Source organism: Nuphar pumila, chromosome 4 (assembly GCF_984573655.1).
Source record: "Nuphar pumila chromosome 4, dmNupPumi1.hap1.1, whole genome shotgun sequence".
In the NCBI taxonomy this organism is placed as follows: domain Eukaryota; kingdom Viridiplantae; phylum Streptophyta; class Magnoliopsida; order Nymphaeales; family Nymphaeaceae; genus Nuphar; species Nuphar pumila.
The window spans coordinates 31829337-31847134 of NC_143252.1; the positions used below are offsets into that span (position 1 = coordinate 31829337).

The following is a 17798-nucleotide window of genomic DNA, read 5'->3' on the forward strand; positions in this document are numbered from 1 at the left end:
TATATCTAGATGGTCAAATATTATGGACATCTAAAGACATGATGACAACCCACTCGATTCCATGAATTCAATTAAGAGTACTTGTCTTGCTAGTACATAAGCTACCTTTTATATGATTCAATATAAAAGTTTAGAAAAATAAACTTGAGAAATCTAGACTTATGAAGTCTAAAGCACAATTATGTGGATTATTACTCAAGCTAGGAGTAATGCTTGTTAATTATAAAAAGATCATGCAAAAAACTAAGTAGATCTATGAACAAAAGGCCTTTCATAAAAAATCATCAGTACATCTAAAAGAATATGATTAAAACCTATTAAAATGTTTGCCCGTGATGAGAACCCTACCGAGTGACTTAGGTTGCCGAGTTCTTAATTTAAAGGAAAGAACAAGTCACTTGAGTAATTGTATGAGCACTATAATATATATGAAGATATATAGAGTAGTATCTTCATATTCCATTATGCTGCAAGTGTTTGGGAAAACCTGTGTTATGAGGACGAGTCTCTTGACTCTTAATGAGATATATTGGCTAGATTGTCTAAGGTATTTGAAACAAGTTTCCACCTTTGACAGACTCACATATATGTGTGTGAAGGTGTGGGTCGCTTTCTATGAGATGAAGATTGTCTTTCGAGCACTTATGAAGTGAGATACTGCATAGGACCCTTAATTTGACACTTAAAATTTTATGATTTTTTTAAAAATAATTTTAAATGATATTGAAAACAATGAAAGAAAACTTGGTTTATGAAAATCGATTTAAGAGAAAGCATTCTCAACATTAAACTAACTCAATAATTTAAACCCAACTAAACTTTTCATTTCATTCACAAGAGAATTCATTTATACATAGTTCAATTTCAAAACAACAAACTTCTTAACACATGAAAGTCCCAAAACACACAAGTCCCCAAGATTAGAAGGGTACATGATCTAGCTCTAGAGATACTCGATCCACGCAACCATCACCATTATAGCATGCTTACTCGTGAGTACTTAAAAAAGTAAAAGTAAGCAGGGGTGAGACCAACCACTATCTTAGTAAGTAACTCGACCTACTGTATCACAATAATGAACACGACTAAGTCTATAAGCAATAGAACCTCCCAAGGTTCCACAACACAGTTACGAGTCATACTCCCATCTCTATGTGAGATTTGACTCAACACATCCTTAACTCAAGAGGAAACACCAACAATAGGACACACAAACCAAGACAAGCTCAAAACTAGATGTATGCACATATCTTAATTACTATATCCATTTGATTTTATTCTTTGCTTTTTATATGATGCAAATGCAATTAACTTGTTTCAATATTAATTACTTTTTTCATGAGGGTACCACCACCTCGGGCTTTTATAGGTAAACCGACTTACATTGGGGTATATTTTCAAATACTTGTATTTTACATATTTTATTAACCTTAAGAGTACACAGTTATACTAGCACAAAGGTCTAGAACCCTTCTTCAAGATGTTCCTTTCTCTGAATAAAATTATAGTATACTACCGCTAGCGTATATAGCATGAATCTCCAACACAAGGAGTTTTGTCCCCTAAGCCACCATGGTTGAGAACTGGTCTACCTTCATTGACCAAGATGAGCCTCACAACAACATGCCTCCGTTGGTGAGAAGAAATTCATCGACAACTCAACAACCCACGAGATTGGTACAAACTCGCTTATTAGACAAGTACAAAGTCACTCAAGGTAACAGGTTACCCCATCTTTCAAGCATTAACTATACATCTCTATGTAACTTGTTTCACTTTATTTTTAGTTGTATGCATTAACCTAAATTATCTAGGTACCCACACTAGTATTGTAAAACTCATAATTTTTAAGGATCATTAATAAATAAAGAACTCATTTTTTTTATCTTCAAATAAAAAATGTGTTTTTAGCTTTTGAATTTTATTTATTTATTTATTATATATTCATTTATTCATTCAAGCCAATCAGGGTATAATTTACATTTATAGAACTATTTTGGGTTATAAATCACTATTTATATATACATATATATATTATATTTAAATATATTTTTGATGGAGTTTATAAATTATTAGAGTGTATTTGTATGTTATTTGGCTCTTGGTAATGATTTATAGAGTAATTTGCTATTTTTGGATAATCTTGTTATAATTGACATTTTTGATCAGTTTTTGGCATTTGCGATCGCACACGAAGGGTTCGTTGCATTGCTTGGGTAGCAGTCTTTGCGAACTTCGAAACTCCTAGGTCTTTTGAGTTTCGATTCATTGCTCTTCATATTATTAAGGTGGGATACCTTAACTGAACTTGTAGAGAGCATGTTTAGGCACTAATTGTGTAAACATGATGTCGTTGCACTGAATATTTAAATGAATTGCAAATATAAATGCTCACACACTTCACTTAGTTATAGATATCTAGGACTCTTGTGATTGTAATTCGGAGATCATGCTTGTCATGATTGTAGTTAGCAGAATATGGAGTGTGTTTGTTGCAGGTACACCTGTGTGTGGGTTTGAATGCCCGTACACTTATGAATGTATAATATATACGCAATGTGTGTCATCATACTTTGGTTTGCACATACTATGTTGCTTTGTGTGTTTGTATAATTTTGATACATTGTGCACATATAACTACTATGGATATGTATAAGTCGTGTTTAAGGCATAATATGAATGTTATATATATTGTCTTGTCATATGATAGACTCATTTATTCTTATATGGAAGAATGCATGCGAATATTATAAATTGTTTTAAACTTGTATGTCTTGTTTGCTTGAGAAATATATGTGTATGATGTATGGTAGGATGGTCAATGAGATTTTGACCAACCCTTATATAATTATATCTAAGGTGATATATCGATTTATATGGTGAAAAATGCATATGACTTTTATCGTGTGTGCAAATCTCGAACTACGTAGGAGTTATGTATGTTGAGGTTTAGTTGCTTCATATTATGAAATGTGCATATTCACGTATGCATGTATAAAACTCATGTTTTGTTTATGCATGCTTCGAGGTTCAATTTACGAAGTGTAATGTTCTTTGTGACGATGATATGATGCGTAGGATAATATGCTTCTGTATGATATGATTTAAATGTTACGTGAAATGAAATTATAAATGCATGCGATAAATGTTTAAGTTCAATAGTGAACTTTGGTTCATGAAGCCTTATTGGTTAAATATGTGATTTTATAATTTTAATGCCATATGAAGTGATGTATGATGTGATGCTTTGATTGTATACATGCTTATGCTCATGTTGATGGCTATCAACTCTGAGAGTGGTCAATTGTATTGACGCATGTATCACAATAGTTTTCACTGGATATAGTACCCGTTGAGGAATTGTTCTTAAAAAGTTCTCTGTGAGAATGTGCATGACCAGATCAGGTAATCCGGCTAGAGCGGCAAGTCTCTATGAGGAAGTGCATTATCCAAGAGTGGGTAGCCCGCGAAGACGATATATTCCTGTGAGGAAGTGTATTGTCCAAGACCAGGTAGACCATCCGTCTAGGACGGTAACTCCTTGTGAAGTCATACATTTCTCAGACCAGGTGATTTGGCATGGATTTTGTAAATCTTTATTATGAATAAATGAAAAATTATGATGAATTATGATGATCTTCTAAGTTGATTGAGATAACTAATTATGAATCTATAACTTTGGCTTTTTTATTATAGCATAATTATATATTAAACTCAGATATGATATTCAGATCTGTATTGATTTTAGATCTTGATATGAAGTTATGATTGTAACGCTTATGTTAGTGTATAGATGAATGACACATCACGCCTACAAATGACTAGTCTTGACTTATTAGGTGAATGATACATCACACCTACATAGAATCATTGCAAATGATTACATTATAATTGTCTAAGTAAATATATCACACTTATGTATCATGAATATCTAACTAAATTACTTATAAGGTATGTGCTTATGTTTCACGTTGGAATGGTCAAATGTGATTTGACTTATTGTTTATAAGAATTATGAATGCATATGAAAATGATGCAATGATTTGAATGTCTTAGATGTGTGTGTGTGTATATATATATATATATATATATATATATATATATATATATATATATATTTATGCGATGACTTGTATGACTTGAATGCATATAAATTATGCTTTATTATGTGAGTTAAGGTTGAATAAAATATTAAGTGATGAAATATTTTATTTTCGAATGCTTGAAATGAATGACTCATAGGACGCTGTTCCTTTGTCTATCACTTGATGATGAATGAATAATATATCTTTACCTTTAAATGCTTGATATGTTTTATTTAAGTTTGAGTTTGGGTTGCTTTACCAGACTTTAGCGAGTCTGACCCCGTTTTATGGGGGACAGGTAATGCAGATAAAGTATAATAAATAGTTGGAGTGAAGGGCTAGTCGAGCTGCATCCTCGAGGGTCCACTCTTACCTTGCGATCTTGGTATTCATGATCTTTTCATTTTAAGTACTTGATCATGTAGAGACTGAAGTATTTTTTCATACTCTGATTTGAAATGAAATTAAAACTCTTCATATTTCAGTCTTATATTGTACGTGGTTTGAAATGTGTATATTCCGTACATTTTGATTTGATTGTTATCTTTAGTGTAACCGTGCCCAAAGTGTTAACCATTTTTAAAAAATCGCTTCCACATTATAAGATCTGATTTACAATTATACTTATCAAAAAAAAAATTGGTCTCGAAATTTCAATATTTGAACTATAATTAAGGTTAAAAATTTTGAGGCGTTACAAGTTATTGAGCCTTTGCCCAACAAGATACATAATTATTATTTAAGGAATATATACTATTTATGCATAATTTTCGCAATTGGCATCATGTCATGTATACCACATGTAGTGCCCACATCAACATCACCACTTCATATTGCCATATTTGCAAATACGAGCCAAACAAGATCATGCATGCTTAAACTATAAAATGTCATGCGGTCTTGCATGCAACAACAACTCTTATCAGCTATATTAAATGAAGAAGAATATGAACTTACACATGTGCATCATTCTCGTGCATGCATGCATGCTAACATACTTATATATTTTAACACAAATCGGGTCCCTCATTAGACCAACTAGTTCAAACCAGTACATCACATCAAAAAATATAGCACACACATGTCTCCCAACCTATTTTTGGGGTGGTTCACTTGAATCCTAGGCTTAACAACCTTTACCCAAGCTCAAAACATTCATATATCATATTCTGGTGCACAAGAGTAGCTTCTCTAGAGCACAAGAGTCGACTCACATGCCAAATAGAGCATAAATCATACTCACTAGTCAACTTTTGGACCAAACAACTCAAATACAATTTTCAAGAGTCAACTCACTTGGTTTAGGAGTCAACTCATAGGGTGTAGGGGTCAACTCTCTTGAAAAGGAGTCGATTCTCCCATTGTAGGGGTCAACTCTTGGTTCGCAAGGGTTAACTCTTTTAAAAAGAGTCAGCTCAGTAGAATAGAGGTAAACTCTTCTTTGAAAGGAGGTTGACTCTCAAAGAGAGAGAGAGAGAGTTGACTCTTTCAAATCAAAGAGTCGACTCATCTGAAGCAGGAGTCAAATCTTTTGAAATGAGTTGACTCTTCTGAATGAAGAGTCAACTCTCTTTTAAAAAAATAGGGGTAGACTCTGCCTAGAGAGAGGAGAGGAGTTGACCCCCAGGAAGCAGAAGTGGACCCTCGGGTTTGCCCAAACCTCTGCAAATAGCAGGGGTTGACTCCTACACCTTGAAGAATCGGATAGCTCTACCAAAACACCATTATAAGCTATGATACTCTACTAAACAATAGTTTGCCTCAATAAATACTATTCCAACATGCGAGGTGTCAAAAATAAACAATCACAACATATATGGTTCATGAAATCTCAAGTATAGAATAATACTTTAAGCAATCATAACATGGATACGAACTTGGGTTACTAAAGCTAGCATATATGCATATTTCAACCCAAGATTCATCTCTAACAAGGTTACAAACACATTTTTCATTTATCAAACCTTACTCATCCATTCTAACATAGCTTTTACCCCAAAAGCCAAAACATCAACACAATAAGAATCATGTAAATCTAAGAAATATGCTCAAACATCCATTCTTCATAAGGAATCTGCTACACATATAGTTTCTATAAATACTTATCTTTGAAACATGATTTTTCTCAAAAATAACAGTCAAGATTTCAAATAAACACATTTAGAAATAGTCCACATATTAAAACAAAGCTGCACTTCATGTAATAGTTACAAAAATTAGATTTTTAAATCCTTTTATAACAAGGAAGAACTACAAAAATTTTAATTCCTTTAACAAGTACAAAAGGTCAAATTTGTAACACCTTTAAAACAGAAAAGAACGAAGAGATTTTTAGTTTGCTTAACAATTACAAAAACTAGAACATTCTTATAACTAAAACAATACAGATTTGCATTACCCATGATTTTCAACAAAAAAAATACATTTTGTTCTTAAGGCTTAACTTGAACAAAGACACAAGTAAAAGCACATGGTTTAATTAAAAAAATTGTGAAAACATGAGTGCAGAACAAAAGAATAGCAAGCACTAGTTCAACTAACCAATGCACAATTGCTTTGAGCTTGTTTCACCAAATCCCAAGAATAACAGTCCAAAAACAACACACAATTACTAAAAAAATTGTACTATTAGGTATGACCATTGGCCGTAGGTAATGCTAAAAAAGCCATAGTAAATATGATTTAACTATTGGCCAACAACCGTAGTGGATAGTACCGTATCTAATAACTGTTAACTACAGTCGAGTCATAGTGAATATAGCTGTAGTAAATGAGCATAGCATTAACTATGGCATATAGCAGTAGCAAATGAGGATATTGACTCGATAATGATAAACTATTAACTAATGACTATTAAGTACGGCCAGCGATCATAGTTAATGACATTAGTCACTGATGACTATTAACTATGATCTATGATCGTAGTTAACAATGTTTTTTTTTATATATGCATATGAAAGATCTAGAATTAATTCACATTGAACACATACATGCCATGTGAAGCAACATAAAGCAATTCACTACAAATAAATATATCAAAACAAAGGTAGATGTTGTTGATAGTCATGAGCTAATAAAATACAAAGACCTTTTTATTGATGCAAGCTGATAACCAAACAACAAAATTTAAAGAATCATATACTGTATAACAAGCAAACATGTTACATACTTAAGTAAGAAGTATGCAAGTCTAAACCAAACTGGGAAAAAAGAAGCAAAGCACCCCCCAAAAGAAAAATCAAGAAGGGTAGAAGGAAAAAAAACTTTTCCACTCAAAGGCTAAAACATGGGAGTCATCCCTCAATTATTAGAGTGAGAAACATGAGTAGTTACAAGCAGACCATCCTTGAATACATGAACAAACTGCTGAGGTAAAGCATTGCTGGCCCTGCAACCATTAATGAGAATTTCCTTCATAGGATCATTTGAGATCCCTTTTATTTTACTTAAGATATTTTCTTATTTGGATCATTGTAATAAATGTTGGATGATATATTAGATCCAATATCCACATTAGGATAAGTCTTCAAAGGCTATTAGATTAGGGACTATTAGAATTAAAAATTTCCCCGTATAAATATGGGAAGGCCTAGGAGATTAGACAGTCAAATTGAAATTTCAGAATTGAGATTGAATTGAGTAGTTTCAGTTATTTTAATTTATTCCTTGCTTTAAGTTAAATTCCTATATTTTTTAGTTATTTTTCGTATTTCCCAGATTTTCCTAGATCTACAGTAAAAGTAATCCTAGTTGATAGATTCCCTCGTAAATCAAGTCCTCTCGATTTACATCATCCAATGACTGCTCTCTCCTTCTTTGCCCTCACCACTTGCATGTCTCCTACCCACCTTGGTGCTCCCTCTCTTCCTTTCCAACCCTTCCAGAAACCCAATCCCTCTTTTCACTTAAGAGTTTTCAACCCATTCCCAGAGCCACCTTGAAATATCATACTTGGTTTATTGCAAACTCATAACCAGACCTTCTTCCGCGGCTATCATTTAATGAGTAGAGCATCATTGAAGCACCTTAGGTCTTTAATCCCAAGGCCACTCCGTGAGGGCAGCAATGTGACCACCTCCCACCTTATCGGCTTCCTCACCTTCTTATCTGCATCGACACCCCATAGAAACTTTTTTGAGAATTCGGTTTAGTTTTTTTTAACACGGAGGCTAGGATGGAAAATTCGGTTTAGTTTTCCTGACAGCGAATGATAATACTTTGGCCTTCCATTGATTTGTTTAATTTGGAGCCTTTCACTGTTGTTTGAATTCGCTGGATCCGGGTCTGTGTAGGATTTTGAAACTTTATCCTTGAAAATAAGATTGTTCCTTAACTGATCTCATGGGCTTACTGAATTAGACCTGATATGTCCTGAAGCTAACTTGGTGCATCACCTAGTTCTTGCCTGAAAAAAAGATCCAGCAAAATAATTTACATGAGTATTTTTTGAGAAAAGCTAGGGTTTATCAGTTTGCATGGGAGCAGAACCATGTCCACTGGATCTAATTAAGATCTGCCATTTTTCAATGCTAAAAAGCTATAAGAAATTAAGGTTCGATCCGATCTGGTTTGTGCTGTCTGTGTCTAAACAAGGTCCTGATTAGGACCTGGTCGTTTCACCTCATGGTGATACCATTCCGAGTCCACTCGGGTCCCGTGCAGGTCTGACCCATTTACATCTCTAACTGGGTTTTGGACCCACATTGGCAGATCCACATTTGTTACAGTTGATGTCAATTGTCGATTTACTTACATGTTGGTTGGCTATTTCCTTCAGGGGGTGTTTGTCACGCACCCACCTAGGGGCTGGGAAGGAACTTTCCCATGAAAGGGTCACACCCAACCATGAAAGTGCTTGCTTTCACATGGGGGAAGGTGTGACCCTATTTTCATAGGAAAATGAGGATTTTGCATTTAATGCATGGAACCCACCACCTTTTTCTGATGGGAGCATTTGTGTCACCCTCGGTGAGAAAGAGGCTATCTTTCCTATAAAAGTGGGCCTCCTTCACAAGAAAGGTAGAAACGAAAGTCCCCTTAGAAAAATCTAGCGTGGAATTACTGATTATTAAATAAATATAATATTTTTGACAGAAATGAGTAAATAAATATAATGAACTCAGATATATAAAGTCCATGCTGATTTCATGGTCTTATGGTATCAATTAAAAAAAATGCATCTAATTTTTTCCATAAAAAACTAGTACACATCAAAGATGAAGGGAATTGTCCCAGGGCCCTACTCAAGAATCCTATTTTGTCGGTGAGCTCTTGGGAAATGTGACTAGTATATGAAGAAATTCCATGTTTGTTTTTTTCACAAAGTAAAACCAAGAAGGCTAGTATTTTATGTTATCATAGTAGTTGAAACCTCATCTGGATCATCAATTTAGATGAGGACATTGCCTCATCTCTACTGATTGTAAGGTTGATGAAATTAATGATCCATGGATGGTGGCAAGCATCCTGTCTAATTCATACCCATTGAAGGATATCATGTCATTTTCATAATTATGTTATATACTATTAAAAGATGAAGTAAGAGCCACAAAAAGCTAGTGAAACTTCATCATGCCAATTTCTCCTTTCAGGTTGATTCTCAGAAATCATTCACAGATAGATGGATGTGGAGTCTTTCAGCCCAAGTGGAAGTTATGGTTCTGCCAGATAGAGTATTGTTTCATTGTCATTCCAAATAAAAAGTTTGGGTAATTTGCATGTAGGCACCTAACATTGTCAAAATTTATCTTTAGCTGCCTCAGGTTTCAAATATTTAAGATAAACATTTAACTTTTTCAGAAATGGATCAGATGACTGGCCTGTTTCCTTTTGTTCATGCAAGTCTAGTTAACCAAACTGTTTAAGTCTTTACTTTAAATGAGAGAGAGTCCAAAGCAGTGTTGTCAGTATCAGTGCATATCGGCCTGAATCAGTATGTATCGTATCCCCAAAAAATATACGATACTGACCTGAATTGGATATTTTTTAATAAATATAAAAATAGCTTAAAATTATTTTTTTAATATTGTTTTATTGGCTTTAACACACGTCATGTTCATGTTCTGATTGACACGTAATATTTTTTAATTATTGTTTGGCCGATTCAGAAGGATTCACTTGAGAATCGGTATCAGCCTATTCACCTGCCGTTGGCCAAAATGATATAGGTCCGATTCTGATACCTATATGTAAAATTATGCAAAAAAAAATTGGCCTTTTTTGAGGGAAAGAAAAAAAAATTACTTAAAAGTTATAGGATAAGTGCGAGCAGTTTCAGCGGTGCAAGTGAAATACCACTACTTTTAGAGAGCAGGTTGTATGTTCCCCCGGGACACTATGTGTGTGTGTGTTGGTGTTCGGGAGCCCGAATGAGTTCCATGTTGGCGCTCATTTGGCTGTTTGGGTGTGTACGGAGGAATATAATGGGTCCCAAGATATTCCTCCGTACACGAAAGCCGAATGAGCGCCAACGTGGCGCTCGTTCGGACCCGAACATGCGGGTCGCGTGTTGGTGTGTGTGTGTGTGTGTGTGTGGGGGGGGGGATATACAACCTGCCCCCCTACTTTTAGGGTTATTTTACTTATTACATGAGCTAGAGGCGGGACATTGCCCCTCCTTTTGTTTTCAAGGCTTGCCTTGTGAGGATCAATCCGGGCTAAAGACATTATCAGGTAGGGAGTTTGGCTTGGGCGATACAAAATAGTGACTTTCATCCTCGTGATGAGGGGATTTTGGACGTACCTGTCCGCCCCGTCTCAAATTTACCGTTTTCTTTAATTTTCATCCTCACTTCTGCTCCCATACCGTCTCTGTTCTCGTTCTCACATCTCACCAACTGAAAGAAGGAGAGGAAGAAGAATTGAAGAAGCCGAAAGAATCATTTTAGGCTTTGAGGTTAAAAATTTAGTATTAAGAATATATACGAGTTATATATAATTTTATTAAATAACTAAGGATATTTTAATCATTTTACTATCTGAGATTGGGGACGGGACAAGGCAGGATGGGAGAAGTGTAAGCCCATATCCCCGCCTCTATTCCTGCACGGGTTTTTATTTTCACCTCCATCTATTCCCTGTTTCATGTCTTTGATCCCCGCCCCAAACAGGACGGGTTCTTAAAGATCCCGCTTTCTTCTGGTTCAGTACTGCCATCCCTAACAATAACTAACAATTGTCAAAAGTGTGACCGTTGATAATACTGCCATTATTTCACTATTTTTTTGTGTCCAGTGTTAAACTGATTTCCTTTCGTCACATATAAGGGGACGGCTAGCTCAATATGATGTTGAACATGAGACGTGGTTCTGTGTTCTTGGGCGAATGCTTATATATAAGGTGAACAATATTATTGTAGAAAAGCATTTTTCTCATTATTGGTTCTATTATTATGACAAAAATCATTCAGGGAATCTGCCTCACTTTTGAACCAATTTCAATAGTAATATAAAATTATTCGTGCTATTATTATGATAAGGCAATTGTTTATTAGGATAACGTGGAGTAATAACATTTTTCAATAATGTAGAATTATTTGTATTTATCATTTTTTATTAAATGAAGTAGATCTGTATCACTCGCCCACAAGGGCTCTATACACTCGGTTAAGTGGGTGGATTTAAGGCATTCAAGTAATTAAAGGATGTGAGGAGTTGGATAACTGGGGTGTGCATTCTTCGTTTTAGGACAGTTTGGAAGCAAGAAAAAACTCTAATAGATTTTTTTTTTTGCTTATGAGAAGTTTTGATACTATAAATTTTTTAAAATAAAATTCTTTTAAATGATGAGAAAATAAAATAAAAAATCTTAAAAGAATGAGAGAGATGGGGGAACGGTGGTGACTGAACTTCTCCGGATGCAGTTTTTGGAGAGGTGGGTGATGATAGTAGTAAAAAAATTATGTGTGGGGGTTGGTGATAGATGGTGGGGAGGATGATTTTATTGGAGGTGGGTGATGGTGAAAAATCATCATGGGTTGATGATGGTGGGGCTTCTTCAACATCATTTTTTGGGAGGTGGGTGATGGTGGATGGTGATGGATGATTTTTCAAGTGGTGAGTGCTGGTCGGTGGTGGTGAGATCAATGGTGGTGGAGCTTCTTCGCCACTTTTTTTGGGAGATGGGTAATGGTGGGTAGTAGTGGTAGCAGTGAGATTGATGGTGGTGATAGTGGTGGATGGTAGTGGAGATGGTGAGCTGGTGGGTGGTGGCGGCGGCGGTGGTGGTGAGCAGTGAATCTTTGCATTTTCTCTTGGTAGGAAACATTCCTCCATCCCCCTCGAAGAATGTTTCTTATAAAAAAAATGTAATTTTTCAAAAAACTCTAGAGAAAAGTCTCTTGTTTGAAAGGGTCAAAAAAACAGTACGATTTTTTTTATATCGTATCACTTTTTTTTTTATATCTTTCTCACTTTCATACATGCCCTCAAAGGAACGTTTAAAAGCCAGAAAGATGTAGGAAAAGTGATGCAAAATGAAAAACCCATACAAATTTTCTGACCCTTTCAAACAAACTAAACTTTTAGCTGAGAGAGTTTTTCTAAAAAATACACTTTTTGATAGAAAATATTTCTCAATGAAGGGGGTGGAGGAATGTTTCCTACCAAAAAATTTTTACTTTTACACTCCCTAGCAACACCACCATCACCCACCATCTCACCGTCACCACCACTATCTATATCACCACTAATCTTCTCTCTCATTTTTTCACATTTTCCCATTCAGTTTTTCTGATGCTGTACAAATAAGCAAAAAAACTTTTCTTTAAAAAACTTCTCACTTTTAAAAAACTTTTCTTTAAAAAACTTCTCACTTTTTATGAGTTTTTCTGTCTTCCAAACGTGCCCATAAGATTGAAGCAGTATCTTTCTTGATGATTAAAGGGGCTATCGAGAGGTTTTTACTATTGAGGGGGCAATCCTGCAGCAGGGTATCATTTTTTTTTTTTGATGACAGGGACCCTAATCCAGAACTGGGTTACTTAATGGGTTGGGTCTGACTCCTTGCAAGGTAAAACTCCGGGCTGAGGACACGATTCGCCAGGTATCAAACTTTTTATAGGCTCCATCTGAACCAGGATTTCTCTACGATAAATATATAACAAAAAAAAATCTATGTTACTCATGCATTTAGGTCCAGAACTTTAGGTCAAGATGTTTGAGCATAGAGCATCCACATCGCTCATAAAAGCACTAAACCAAAAATCAACTCAACCGTGGCTTGTTCCCCAGTTCATCTGAGGCAACCAACCTCATCCGTCTCCCTTTGATGTGACTAGCGGAAAGCTTCACGTAACAAACTCAAACCTGCTTATTTAATTCCAAGGGCCCACCAAACAAAAACCAAATAATATTAACCCAAATAGAGAAAACAAAGGAATTTAAAGATACATAGCCCTTCACACCTGTTCCCTGCCTGACTTCATACAATACTACAATCAACAAAACAAATCTAAAACCGGAAATTTAGTATTGCACCATTAAAGATAAAAAAGCAGCACCAAAGTTTCTTGTTTTTACCTTATATTTCTTGGTAATTACATGTTCATTCTCCTTCTTTGAAAGAGAATACAATAGCTTGGTACTAAACGCTTCGGGTTGTTTTCTTTAGTGGCACATTAGCCATAGCGCGCAGGCGCGCACACACACGCATACATATGTGTATATATAACTTGCGCATGTTGGAAGTTATTGTTAATAGTTAGAAGAATATCCTTGAGTTGGTTGATCATTATGAAGATAAGATACCCCAACCAACAAGTGTTTTGAAGCTATCAAGGAAGGTGCCAAGAGGTCAATTTCACCAACTTTTGATGCAGATATGGGAGGATCATTTAGTAGAGAGGATGCCCATATCATACGAACCATTACTGAACCAAGAAGAAGAAGGAGAACATGGTGATGAGGATATTGATGATAACAATGGTGACGACAATGAAAACGACGGTGATGGTGGTGTTGATGATAATTTTGTTTCGTCACAACTTAGAGGTTGCAGGGGATTCATGATACCCAGAGGAACAATATCTTGAAGCAGACCAAGCGGGGGTTGGGTAGGTAGAAGGGGAGTGGGAGGAAAGGGAGGGGTTTCCCCACTTTTTCCAAAGGAATTGAGGCAGTTGAGGTGTGGTTGGAGTTGTTGATCATGCTGCCTGGGAATTAAAGGTGTCTCCTGTAGTGGGCCAACTTTGGGCTCAACCAAATCGACCCTAGCCTTCTTGGTAGGCTCAGTTGGGTGCTCCACAGACTGCTGCCTTAATTGGAAGAAGGGATAGGTATAGTGGAGGTGGAGCCCTTCGTATGTCACTACAAGTGTCTCTGGGTCCTCTGGTGATCTCTCCACCTGCTTCTTTGCACTACATTGTGGATTTGTGCACCTGTAGTAGCTCCTACATACCAAAAAGTTTAAGCAAAATAAATACATAAATAAATAAAATAAATGTCGCCATTACACGCAAAGGTCCTGTTTTTATGCATCACAAGCAAGTTGAAGATAACCATTAACATGCACAGCTGCCATGCATCTAAAAATATATGGAGCTGATCAAGAAGAGGTAATGCGTAAGTTTGGCGAGAGCTTGTGACTGCCCTGTAATATATATATATATATATATATATATATATATATATATATATATATATATATATATATATATTCCTTTATTTTTTAAAGAAATCAAATCTGAGCGTGGAGACATAGTCGCGCCATCCCTGCGGCATCAAACTCCAAGGCTGCGACCCTCACCCCTAGGGCTTATGCTGGGTATCGGCTTATGCAAGGAGTCAGCGCTCATGAGAATCGAACCTCCTACTACCTGTATGACACCGACGCTCCAACTACGCTAACCCCTTTGTGGCAACATCCGTTCTATTTCAATAATATCATTCTTTCTCTCTCTTTTTCATTTTTTAATGAAAGAAAAGTTTTATTAAAAAGATAATAAGAACACACTGATCGGAGGCGAGCAAACACCACATTAATAAAGGAAAAAGAATCAAGGAGATGAGAAACTGCAATTCTAAAAGACAGGTCAAGGGTCACTGAACTACATGGGTGCGTTTGTGTGCTGCGGAAACCCAAGGATTTGTGCAGAAATGCATGACCAACCCATTTGTGGCATGAAAACCTGGGGATTTCTGCAGAAATGCACGATCATCCTATACATTTTCACGGGCCCCAATAGGCAATTTGAACGCGGACGCAATACCCATCATGAGTTACCAAACACGAGAGGTAGAGCATATTCAGTCGAGAAGGAACCGGGTATCTGAGTCAACTTCCTGTAAGCATTCTATTCCCGAGAGGTAGAGCATATTCAGTCGAGTTTTCTCCTGGTGGAGCTGAGAAATCCGTGAGGTGGTAGGGCAAGTTTGTCACTCAAATCCGTGAGGTGGTAGAGCTGAAAATTTACCATAATGTCCTCGTCTTCTAAATGGCAATTTGTGGTTCGTTGGAACATATAGGTATGGTAGTCCTTCCTGCAATATGTTAAGAACCAAGCAGAAGGGGTAGGGATCAAAATGGCAAAATCTTTTTCTCTACGAGGAATCGGCCAGACCTAAAAGTTCAAAATCCTAATTACTAACATACCCTTGTTGCAAATTCGAAATCGTCACGAGAAACAAAGCATATTTTCTCGTTACAAAAAGAAAGAAACAAAGAATCTGTTGATCACCTTCTTGCAAACGGGTGAATGAAACCTAGGCAGGCGATTTATACAAAAAAAATCGAATATTTAGGTACCAAAAGATACGAAAGGATCTACCAAAACGACCAACAGCCATAATCGAGGGAAGGTGTTTCAGGCATTTCTCTAAAAGATTGAGGACATTTTGTGACACCTCATGACTTCGTGCATCCCTAACAATACCTACTACTCTGGCGGTGCAAGTGCATTTCTCTAAAAGATTGAGGACATTTTGTAACACCTCATGCCTTCGTGCATCCTAACGATACCTACTTTGGCGGTGCAAGTGCAGTATACTTTTTTATTTTTTAAATATTTCTAGAAAATCATGCACCTTGCTCAACCGCAAGTTTCTGTAGACCATAGACTTAGTCGCTGGCTCTGCCTGCCGTACTTGTGGTCGATGTCCTGACAACTTAAAACTGATCTAAGGATTTACTCATCGCAATCAAGGAGTCGCCGCCGCGCTTCGGCTTGTGTAGGGGGTAAAAATCCCAAATACCTCTTGCTCATAAGAGAGTACACCCAGCTTTGGCATCGCGGCAAAGGGCATGCACCAGTGGGTTTCCAACTCCTGACATCCCTTCAGCTTGATGGCACTCACAAGCTACCCCTACTGAGTGAAGCCCTCGCGTGCAATAACTTTTTTTTTCCCTTAAATCTAGCGCAATATGCAAAATTATAAGCGAAAATTAGGAAAAAATCTCTTAAATTTCAAAAGAAAGCGTGATAATTCTTAAGAAAAAGTTTAGTATGACCCCTTCACCGCAGGTTCGACTTCCAGGTTCTTTGACGGCTTGGGTGTTGATAACACCACCCGAAGATTACCCGCTTAGGTGGGGATCTTCACCATAAAAAATCTGAGAGAGAGAGAGAGAGAGAGAGAGAGAGAGAGAGAGAGAGAGAGAGAGAGAGAGAGAGAGAGAGAGAGAGTACCTAGGGTTAGGGCTATTCTTGATGGTCTTTTGGCCATATTTCCTCCATTTGTATCCATCATCCACCGTCCCATTCCCCGAACTCTTGATCCTGAGTGTGTATTTGTTGTCCATCTTGCTCTTCTCCAATCCCTTGTCTAGAAATGAAAGTCTAAAATGAAGAACAAACACGTTCATTTTTTTCAATGAAGCAAACCAAGCAAGTTATTAGTATTTCTCACAATTTCTAAAGAGCCTCCAGGTGCATAATTCTTCTCTTTCACAACTTACGTTGAGCGGAATCCGGCGGTGGCAGTGTCGCTGGTGGTGGTAGTAGTGGTGATGGTGGTGGTGGCAGTTGATTGGTTTTCGAGCACGGGAGTCTGGCAGCTAAATGATAATGCATTTTCGATGTCACCGATCGTAGGCCCAGAGAAAATTCTTGATATAAATCGGCCGCATTCCTTCTCTGTCTCCGGCTCGGGTTCGCTGCTTGTCGGGAGAAGGATGAAGGGGGTGTTGTCGTCTAGAAGCTCTCTTACGAGCTCTTCTTCCTCGCACCCGTTGTCTTCCATGGGAATCTTCTTCGACGTTTGGAATCCTAATCCTAATGATATATTAGGAAATAAAGACCAGAAAAACTATAAATATGAAGGAAGATGGGATAGATATATGTACAGAAAGACATATAGAGTGTGTTATATGCAGCTTTAAATGAAGGGTTTGAACTTTGAATGAATGAAGAGTTTAAAACTCCTTTTTTCCAAAAATAAAAGGAAAAAAAAATGAAGAGTTGGAAGGAATTGAAGAAAGAAGAGCTCATTGCGTATATTACCTCTGTCTATCTCTATCATATATAAATCCCAAAAGAAAACGATGCAGTGAGACTAAAAATATGAGGGAGAGAGAGAGAGATGTGCCTTTCTAGGTCACCTTAACTAAGAGAATGTTGTCATATATATTACCAGCGCAGTTAGAAACTTTGGAATGACAAAATTTGCTAGAGAACCCACCTGGGGTGCCCAAGTGGCAGTGAGCCTAGGTAGAAGGTGCTGATGGCCCCTTGTGGGAAGTTCAACTCCCACCGGGTGTGAGTGCGTATAACTGGTGGGC

General features: G+C 36.7%; 1 long non-coding RNA gene across 1 annotated transcript; it reads right to left on the bottom strand.

Annotated features, from left to right (window-relative positions):
- Nucleotides 1–13578: 13578 nt before the first annotated feature.
- On the bottom strand, nucleotides 13579–16834 carry LOC149839854 (uncharacterized). Its single transcript, XR_016431514.1, has 2 exons — nucleotides 16708–16834; nucleotides 13579–14472 (listed from the first exon to the last, which is right to left on the bottom strand). It is a non-coding gene; the product is annotated as an uncharacterized LOC149839854 (long non-coding RNA).
- Between the last annotated feature and the right edge of the window lie 964 nt (nucleotides 16835–17798).